The sequence below is a fragment of the Oncorhynchus gorbuscha genome, unplaced genomic scaffold, assembly GCF_021184085.1.
Source record: "Oncorhynchus gorbuscha isolate QuinsamMale2020 ecotype Even-year unplaced genomic scaffold, OgorEven_v1.0 Un_scaffold_6901, whole genome shotgun sequence".
NCBI classification, from domain to species: domain Eukaryota; kingdom Metazoa; phylum Chordata; class Actinopteri; order Salmoniformes; family Salmonidae; genus Oncorhynchus; species Oncorhynchus gorbuscha.
The window spans coordinates 1-11,560 of record NW_025750405.1 but is presented as its reverse complement, the minus strand read 5'-3'; the positions used below and the strand labels follow the sequence as shown (position 1 = coordinate 11,560).

Sequence of the window (11,560 nt, the reverse complement as noted above, 5' to 3'; positions counted from 1 at the left end):
TCCCTTCTCTCTGTCTTAATCATTATTCTGGCCATGTCTCCCTTCTCTCTGTCTTAATCATTCTTCTGGCCATAACTCCCTTCTCTCTGTCTTAATCATTCTTCTGGCCATAACTCCCTTCTCTCTGTCTTAATCATTCTTCTGGCCATGTCTCCCTTCTCTCTGTCTTAATCATTATTCTGGCCATAACTCCCTTCTCTCTGTCTTAATCATTCTTCTGGCCATAACTCCCTTCTCTCTGTCTTAATCATTATTCTGGCCATGTCTCCCTTCTCTCTGTCTTAATCATTATTCTGGCCATAACTCCCTTCTCTCTGTCTTAATCATTCTTCTGGCCATGTCTCCCTTCTCTCTGTCTTAATCATTCTTCTGGCCATGTCTCCCTTCTCTCTGTCTTAATCATTCTTCTGGCCATGTCTCCCTTCTCTCTGTCTTAATCATTCTTCTGGCCATGTCTCCCTTCTCTCTGTCTTAATCATTATTCTGGCCATGTCTCCTTCTCTCTGTCTTAATCATTCTTCTGGCCATGTCTCCTTCTCTCTGTCTTAATCATTATTCTGGCCATGTCTCCCTTCTCTCTGTCTTAATCATTATTCTGGCCATGTCTCCTTCTCTCTGTCTTAATCATTATTCTGGCCATGTCTCCATTCTCTCTGTCTTAATCATTATTCTGGCCATGTCTCCCTTCTCTCTGTCTTAATCATTATTCTGGCCATGTCTCCTTCTCTCTGTCTTAATCATTATTCTGGCCATAACTCCCTTCTCTCTGTCTTAATCATTATTCTGGCCATGTCTCCTTCTCTCTGTCTTAATCATTATTCTGGCCATGTCTCCCTTCTCTCTGTCTTAATCATTATTCTGGCCATGTCTCCCTTCTCTCTGTCTTAATCATTATTCTGGCCATGTCTCCTTCTCTCTGTCTTAATCATTCTTCTGGCCATGTCTCCTTCTCTCTGTCTTAATCATTCTTCTGGCCATGTCTCCTTCTCTCTGTCTTAATCATTCTTCTGGCCATGTCTCCCTTCTCTCTGTCTTAATCATTATTCTGGCCATGTCTCCATTCTCTCTGTCTTAATCATTATTCTGGCCATGTCTCCCTTCTCTCTGTCTTAATCATTATTCTGGCCATGTCTCCTTCTCTCTGTCTTAATCATTATTCTGGCCATAACTCCCTTCTCTCTGTCTTAATCATTCTTCTGGCCATGTCTCCCTTCTCTCTGTCTTAATCATTATTCTGGCCATGTCTCCATTCTCTCTGTCTTAATCATTATTCTGGCCATGTCTCCTTCTCTCTGTCTTAATCATTATTCTGGCCATGTCTCCCTTCTCTCTGTCTTAATCATTATTCTGGCCATGTCTCCCTTCTCTCTGTCTTAATCATTCTTCTGGCCATTCTTCTCTCTGTCTTAATCATTCTTCTGGCCATGTCTCCCTTCTCTCTGTCTTAATCATTCTTCTGGCCATGTCTCCCTTCTCTCTGTCTTAATCATTATTCTGGCCATGTCTCCATTCTCTCTGTCTTAATCATTCTTCTGGCCATGTCTCCCTTCTCTCTGTCTTAATCATTCTTCTGGCCATGTCTCCCTTCTCTCTGTCTTAATCATTCTTCTGGCAATAACTCCCTTCTCTCTGTCTTAATCATTATTCTGGCCATAACTCCATTCTCTCTGTCTTAATCATTATTCTGGCCATGTCTCCCTTCTCTCTGTCTTAATCATTCTTCTGGCCATGTCTCCCTTCTCTCTGTCTTAATCATTATTCTGGCCATGTCTCCATTCTCTCTGTCTTAATCATTATTCTGGCCATGTCTCCCTTCTCTCTGTCTTAATCATTATTCTGGCCATGTCTCCCTTCTCTCTGTCTTAATCATTATTCTGGCCATAACTCCCTTCTCTCTGTCTTAATCATTCTTCTGGCCATGTCTCCCTTCTCTCTGTCTTAATCATTATTCTGGCCATGTCTCCATTCTCTCTCTTAATCATTATTCTGGCCATGTCTCCCTTCTCTCTGTCTTAATCATTATTCTGGCCATGTCTCCTTCTCTCTGTCTTAATCATTATTCTGGCCATGTCTCCTTCTCTCTGTCTTAATCATTCTTCTGGCCATGTCTCCTTCTCTCTGTCTTAATCATTCTTCTGGCCATGTCTCCTTCTCTCTGTCTTAATCATTCTTCTGGCCATGTCTCCTTCTCTCTGTCTTAATCATTATTCTGGCCATGTCTCCCATTCTCTCTGTCTTAATCATTCTTCTGGCCATGTCTCCCTTCTCTCTGTCTTAATCATTCTTCTGGCCATGTCTCCCTTCTCTCTGTCTTAATCATTATTCTGGCCATAACTCCATTCTCTCTGTCTTAATCATTCTTCTGGCCATTCTCCCTTCTCTGTCTTAATTTCTTCTGGCCATGTCTCCTTCTCTCTGTCTTAATAATTCTGGCCATAACTCCCTTCTCTCTGTCTTATATTATTATATTATTATTATATATAATTATTATATATTATATTACCTTCCTACCCCTACACGTCTAACATGAGAGGTTTGCAGGGGTTATATAAATGAACTATTACAATGTTATTTCTACACATATCTATTCCCACACATTCCATTTCATGAATATACAATACTCTCTACGTAATCTCCTCTTTTTTGGGGGGTGCTAATATAAAACATGGCCTTTCAATTTTGAACATGTTCTGTCATACTGAACGCATCCTGGCATTGATCAACCAATGGTGTTAGATACCACCCACATAGGTTTGATTGACACACCCTCATTATCATACTGGCATTGCTCAACCAATGGTGTGTTAGATACCACCCACATAGGTTTGATTGACACACCCTCATTATCATACGGGCATTGCTCAACCAATGGTGTGTTAGATACCACCCACATAGGTTTGATTGACACACCCTCATTATCATACTGGCATTGCTCAACCAATGGTGTGTTAGATACCACCCACATAGGTTTGATTGACACCCCCCATTATCATAATAGTATTGATCAACCAATGGTGTGTTAGATACCACCCACATAGGTTTGATTGACACCCCCTCATTAGCATACTGGAGGAAGAAATACAGAAACAAATAAATGAAAGAAATAATATAAATGAATTAAAATAAAGGGATACATTATTTATATATGTATGTGTTCATGTATTTATTCATGTATTTTCTATTTATGTGTGCATTTATTTATTCATTTAATTGTAATTAGGGAAGTTTTGGTCCGCCATACCCTATTTCCTGAGTCTTTGGCTGGAGGAGCTTTCAAAGGACACTGACTGCTCTCACCTTTGGCACACTGACATCCTTAACCCATCATGCATTTCACCCATATCAGAAGTCTAGAGGTGGAGCTCGGTCTTTATACCATGAGCGTTATGGCAGCAGCATTAAGACTTCCGGTTTTTCTGATTTTGCCTACAAAATAAAGGTCTGTGGTAAGACGCTATTGTGTATGATACAAAATAAATAATGTTTGCAGCTTTGCATAGCCCCTGTTAAAATAACATTACAAAATGAAAACTACATCAGGGAAAAATCTACACTAAAGAGAATGACTACTTTATATAATATACGGTGGAGCACAAATTTGATGTGATTATATCCTACCCTATGTATCATAGATGGTGGTATTTCTTGGGTGACTGTGGTCTAAATAGCCAGCAGCCCTTTCTACTTCCTATTCCATGGGTCCCATTGGTTCCATTGGTTCCAACCCCTACCTCTTCTAAGAGTATCTGAAATACCCCCACCCCCCAAAAACAACAGCATTTCGTGAACTAACACTCACACTTGACTTTTCTTACCCTTACTAGCACTGACTTTGCTGATAGCTACTTTAGTGAGGAAAATGTACTTACTATGTCTTTGATATGTTGTTGTCCCACCTAGCTACCTTAATTAGATGAATGCACCCCCTTAAAAGATTTAGATGCACTATTGTAAAGTGGCTGCTCCACTGGATGTCATAGGGTGAACGCACCAATTTGTAAGTCGCTCTGGATAAGAGCGTCTGCTAAATGACTTAAATGTAATGTAATGTATTACTCAGAGCCCTATGAATGGGGGGAGTAAATGGCCTGCAACACTCCGTATTACTCAGAGCCCTATGAATGGGGGGAGTAAATGGCCTGCAACACTCCGTATTACTCAGAGCCCTATGAATGGGGGGAGTAAATGGCCTGCAACACTCCGTATTACTCAGAGCCCTATGAATGGGGGGAGTAAATGGCCTGCAACACTCCGTATTACTCAGAGCCCTATGAATGGGAGGAGTAAATGGCCTGCAACACTCCGCATTACTCAGAGCCCTATGAATGGGGGGAGTAAATGGCCTGCAACACTCCGTATTATTCATAGCCCTATGAAATTACACTACATATAGATTCTACCGACCCTAATTTTACTGTGGCAGCCATAATGTTTTTTTTCTCTATAAACGAATATGTACTTCATATACAACGATTCGCACAGGATCATTTATAGGACCTTGTAACATGTTTTAACACCCACATTTAATGCAAATGCCACTTAAATATGAACAACTATGAATCATTGTTAATGTGAAGACAATTATTGTTCATATATCATGAATAAATACAGGTTATTGACATGTTTCTACTATTACGTGGGGGACTTTTATTTGAAACGTTTCCGAAATTCCGTGACCTGGAAGTACTTTTTCCAGTGTTGTTGACGAGACACTGATCATGATAACGCATAGTTTCTAAACCCTGAGACGCAAAATAGCAAGGCTTCCGGGAACGCTGGAGCAAAAGGCCAAACAGACCAGGCCGGGTTAGAGAAGTCAATGAGATTAGTGAAACATTCTTAATTAGTTGTTCATTTTCTGAAAATCTAAAAGGCACAACCTAGATTCGAGTTAATGTCTTAAGTAGTTTAACATGTTATTACTCCAACCTCATGAAAGTGACAAACTGACACGTTATCATTTTCGTCAAAACAACTTTATATCAAAGGAGTACCTCTGATTTGCGGCGTGCACATGCGCAGTTAGGCGCCAGGCGACCCTTAGACCAGATTGGTTGATTCTGATCACTAACGTCGCCATTACATCGCCTACATGCGTGATCGGGGATTTCTATTGGAGAAACCGTTTCGGACTATCTTCATACTGTACTGTCTTTGATTATATATCAGGGGTGTAGATGGGATGAGGGGAAATGAAGGAACAGACGTCGTTTCAACGCATCAATGAGTAGATGGAAGAAACACACACAACAACCATTTGTTTACATCGATTCAGAAAGCTTAAATTCGTTCGACGTAATGAACTACAGCTCCCCACAAACCATTGCAGAATTAGCTCTTCTTCCGGGTTCTTCGAACTTGCTAATTATCAGCTGAAAGCATAAGGTGAGGATGGGACTTAACTTTGATCACAAGTCATTTACTACGCGGAGAAAACAGTGCAGACTTAGTATAAAACTGTCATATGAAACCAGATCCGTGTATTAAACTGCTTTTGGGTGTTAAAACCTGGCAAAAAATAGACATTTTTTTACTTGGACGGGAAGCTAGCTAGCAGAGACAACATGTGGAAAGCTGTGTTCTGTTGACAAACCAAACAATCCAAATCCATGAGTCTATGCCAATGATGTATGATCTATACATGCAATACTTCTATTCAATACTGCAAATGATCCCGCTAGCTATTTAGCTTCCATTCTGCAGTGTTGAGAGTAGCTAATCTATACTGTCTGGTAGTTATGGTTATAAGATCGACCCGGTGGTATGTTTCTCATACTGTTCTCTGACCTGTGTGTGCGCCAGGTGGATGTGTGTTCCGTTGGTGAGCAGCGATGCCCCTGGAGGTGAAATGGCCGTTCCCACAGTGCCCGCAGCTGGCCTGGAAGGTGACCAGCACCCTGGTCATGGGTGTGGTGGGCTCATACAGCTACTTCTGGACCAGTGAGTCACCACACACACACACACACACGAGGGCTGCACCAGCAGATATTAGGCTAGATATTGCAATTATGAATTGCGATTTTCAAAGACTTGGGGTAAACTGGGTCAAATCAAGTGTCAGGATAGAGAACATCTTCTACAATGAGATCATATGAATGAATAAATCAAATCGGATTGTATTTGTCACATGAGCCGAATACAACAGGACCTTACAGTGAAATGCTAACTGAATACAAAACCAAATGAAACAAGTCATTTCCAACATTGTTAGGCTACATATAATAAGATTATTACACCTACATATAATAGATAAGATTATTACACCTACATATAATAAGATTATTACACCTACATATAATAGATAAGATTATTACACCTACATATAATAAGATTATTACACCTACATATAATAAATAAGATTATTACACCTACATATAATAAGATTATTACACCTACATATAATAAGATTATTACACCTACATATAATAAATAAGATTATTACACCTAAGATTATTACACATATAATAAATAAGATTATTACACCTACATATAATAAATAAGATTATTACACCTACATATAATAAGATAAGATTATTACACCTACATATAATAGATAAGATTATTACACCTACATATAATAAGATTATTACACCTACATATAATAGATAAGATTATTACACCTACATATAATAAATAAGATTATTACACCTACATATAATAGATAAGATTATTACACCTACATATAATAAATAAGATTATTACACCTACATATAATAAGATTATTACACCTACATATAATAAGATTATTACACCTACATATAATAAGATTATTACACCTACATATAATAGATAAGATTATTACACCTACATATAATAAGATTATTACACCTACATATAATAAGATTATTACACCTACATATAATAAATAAGATTATTACACCTACATATAATAGATAAGATTATTACCCTACATATAATAAGATTATTACACCTACATATAATAGATAAGATTATTACACCTACATATAATAGATAAGATTATTACACCTACATATAATAAGATATTAGATTATTACACCTACATATAATAATAAGATTATTAGATTATTACACCTACATATAATAAGATTATTACACCTACATATAATAGATAAGATTATTACAACTACATATAATAGATAAGATTATTACACCTACATATAATAGATAAGATTATTACACCTACATATAATAGATAAGATTATTACACCTACATATAATAAGATTATTACACCTACATATAATAAGATTATTACACCTACATATAATAAGATTATTACACCTACATATAATAGATAAGATTATTACACCTACATATAATAGATAAGATTATTACACCTACATATAATAAATAAGATTATTACAACTACATATAATAGATAAGATTATTACACCTACATATAATAGATAAGATTATTACACCTACATATAATAAGATTATTACACCTACATATAATAAATAAGATTATTACAACTACATATAATAGATAAGATTATTACACCTACATATAATAGATAAGATTATTACACTACATATAATAGATAAGATTATTACACCTACATATAATAGATAAGATTATTACACCTACTATAATAAGATTATTACACCTATATAATAGATAAGATTATTACACCTACATATAATAGATAAGATTATTACACCTACATATAATAAGATTATTACACCTACATATAATAAGATTATTACACCTACATATAATAGATAAGATTATTACAACTACATATAATAGATAAGATTATTACAACATATAATACATATATTATAGATAAGATTATTACACCTACATATAATAATAAGATTATTACACCTACATATAATAGATAAGATTATTACACCTACATATAATAAATAAGATTATTACACCTACATATAATAGATAAGATTATTACACCTACATATAATAGATAAGATTATTACACCTACATATAATAATATAGATTATTACAACTACATATAATAAGATTATTACACCTACATAATAGATAAGATTATTACACCTACATATAATAAGATTATTACACCTACATATAATAGATAAGATTATTACACCTACATATAATAGATAAGATTATTACACCTACATATAATAGAGATTATTACAACTACATATAATAGATAAGATTATTACACCTACATATAATAAGATTATTACAACTACATATAATAGATAAGATTATTACAACTACATATAATAAGATTATTACACCTACATATAATAGATAAGATTATTACACCTACATATAATAGATAAGATTATTACACCTACATATAATAATAAGATTATTACAACTACATATAATAGATAAGATTATTACAACTACATATAATAGATAAGATTATTACACCTACATATAATAATTAAGATTATTACACCTACATATAATAGATAAGATTATTACAACTACATATAATAGATAAGATTATTACACCTACATATAATAAGATTATTACACCTACATATAATAGATAAGATTATTACACCTACATATAATAGATAAGATTATTACACCTACATATAATAGATAAGATTACACCTACATATAATAAGATTATTACACCTACATATAATAGATAAGATTATTACACCTACATATAATAATAAGATTATTACATTATAATACATTATTACACCTACATATAATAAGATTATTACACCTACATATAATAAGATTATTACACCTACATATAATAATAAGATTATTACACCTACATATAATAATAAGATTATTACACCTACATATAATAAGATAAGACCTTATAATAAGATTATTACACCTATATAATAGATAAGATTATTACACCTACATATAATAGATAAGATTATTACACCTACATATAATAAGATTATTACACCTACATATTACATTTGGTATTTTTTTCATGATCATCAATTTGTAAGTCGCTCTGGATAAGAGCGTCTGCTAAATGACTTAAATGTAAATGTAAGTGCAGCAGTTATTCATTCATTAACTAATATCATTATGACTTCCTATTTGACCATTTATGAGTTCTTAAATAATAATTAATCATAATTTATTCAGGTAGCCATTGGCTGCGGATTGAATAGGAAGCGTCTGAGGTGTAAAGCCCCTTCTCTCCTCACCAGCATCTAACTGAGGTGTAAAGCCCCTTCTCTCCTCACCAGCATCTGAGGTGTAAAGCCCCTTCTCTCCTCACCAGCGTCTGAGGTGTAAAGCCCCTTCTCTCTTCACCAGCATCTAACTGAGGTGTAAAGCCCCTTCTCTCTTCACCAGCATCTGAGGTGTAAAGCCCCTTCTCTCCTCACCAGCGTCTGAGGTGTAAAGCCCCTTCTCTCCTCACCAGCATCTGAGGTGTAAAGCCCCTTCTCTCCTCACCAGCATCTAACTGAGGTGTAAAGCCCCTTCTCTCCTCACCAGCATCTAACTGAGGTGTAAAGCCCCTTCTCTCCTCACCAGCATCTGAGGTGTAAAGCCCCTTCTCTCCTCACCAGCATCTGAGGTGTAAAGCCCCTTCTCTCCTCACCAGCATCTAACTGCGTGCTCTAAGCAGGGACACTTGCGAATTAAAATGTTTATTTTATTTTTCCAGGTAAGTTGACTGAGAACATGTTCTCATTTGCAGCAATGACCTGGGGAATAGTTACAGAGGAGGTGTAGGGGGATGAAAGAGCCAATTGTAAGCTGGGGATTATTAGGTGACCGTGATGGTTTGAGGGCCAGATTGGGAATTTAGCGAGGACACCAGGGTTAACACCCCTACTCTTACGATAAGTGCCATTGCATCTTTAATGACCTCAGAGTCAGGACACCCGTTTAACGTCCCATCCGAAAGACGGCACCCTACACCCTGAGGCATTGGGATATTTTTAGACCAGAGGAAAGAGTGCCTCCTACTGGCCCTCCATCACCACTTCCAGCAGCATCTGGTCTCCCCATCCAGGGACTGACCAGGACCAGCCTGTAGCTTCAGAAGCAAGCCAGCAGTGGTATGCAGGGTAGTATGCTGCTGGCGATTGGCCAGCATGCTATGCAGCGTGAATTCGATTAATCGTGCCACCTAACACACTCTTTCTCTCTCTTATCTCTCTCTAGAGTATCTGAACTGTATTACGGTTCATAATCAGGATGTTCTATTTGACCTGATAGACCAACGTCCACCTGACACACCCCTCATCACACTGTCCAATCACCAGTCCTGTATGGGCGACCCACACCTCTGGGGGTAAGGACACACATATTACAATGGAGTGATTCCATATAGGCCCAGACTTTTCGCAAATGTAGTCCATAGAATGGTCCTTTGGGGGAAGGATTGTTGACATATATTTCACATTGTATCTATAAGCATAATTGAGGAAATAATTGATCAAGTTGGAGATTTTGTACCACAATGCCTTCTGTTTTCGTTTTTGTATTATTTACAGCCTGAATTTAAAATGGATTAAAAATGTTTGTGTCACTGGCCTACACACAATATCCCATAATGTCAAAGTGGAATTATGTTTTTGAAATGTTCACAAATTAATAAAAAAATGAAAAGCTGAAAGGTCATGAGTCTTTATTACATTCAACCCCTTTCTTATTTATAAATATGTTTGAGTAAAGATTTGCTTAACAAGTCACATAATAACTTGCATGAATCACTCTGTGTGCAATAATAGTATTTAACATGATATCTTTATGACTACCTCATCTCTGTACCCCACATATACAATTTTCTGTGAGAGGAAGGAAACCGCTCAGGGATTTCACCATGAGGCCAATGGTGACTTTAAAACAGTTACATAGATTATTAGCTGTAATAGGAGAACTGAGGATGGATCAACAACATTGTAGTTGCTCCACAATACTGACATAAATGACAGAGTGAAAAGAAGGAACAGAATAAAAATATTCCAAATCATGCATCCTGCTTGCAACAAGGCACTAAAGTAATACTGCAAAAAATGTGGCAAAGAAATTCACTGTCCTGAATACAAAGTGTTATGTTTGGGGCAAACACAACACATCACTGAGTAACACTCTTTATATTTTCGAGAGTGGTGGTGGCTGCATCATGTTATGGGTATGCTTGTCATCGGCAAGGACTAGGTAGTTTAAAAAATAAAAAATACATTTGAACTAAGCACAGGCAAAATCCTAGAGTAAAACCTGGTCCAGTCTGCTTTCCACCAGTCACTGGGAGACCAATTCACCTATCAGCCGGACAATAACCTAAAACACAAGGCCAAGACAACATTGAATGTTCCTGAGTGGCCTAGTTACAGTTTTGATTGAAATCTGCTTGAAAATCTATTGCAAGACTTGAAAATGGCAATGATCAACAACCAACTTGACAGAGCTTGAAGAATTTAGAAAACAATGAGCAAATATTGTAAAATCCAGGTATGGAAAGATCTTAGACTTTCCCAGAAAGACTCAGACTGCCAAATGTGATTCATATTGAATCAGAGGGTTGAATACTTATCTAATCAAGATAGTGTTTTTTAAAGTATTTTTAATAAATGTTAGAATTGTTAGCAGTTGGTATTACTCTTCAACAACCCAAACAGGAAGATCACAACAGTGACATCAGTGT

The 11,560-nt window shown here is 36.2% G+C and overlaps 1 long non-coding RNA gene across 2 annotated transcripts; it reads left to right on the top strand.

Annotated features, from left to right (window-relative positions):
* The first annotated feature begins 5,337 nt into the window (after window positions 1–5,337).
* On the top strand, window positions 5,338–10,185 carry LOC124029591. 2 transcript variants are annotated; one of them, XR_006837806.1, is made up of 3 exons: window positions 5,338–5,385; window positions 5,803–5,940; window positions 10,075–10,185. It is a non-coding gene; the product is annotated as an uncharacterized LOC124029591 (long non-coding RNA). The 2 variants fall into 2 exon arrangements; XR_006837805.1 differs by lacking the exon at window positions 5,338–5,385 and adding an exon at window positions 5,551–5,628.
* The last annotated feature ends 1,375 nt before the right edge of the window (window positions 10,186–11,560 follow it).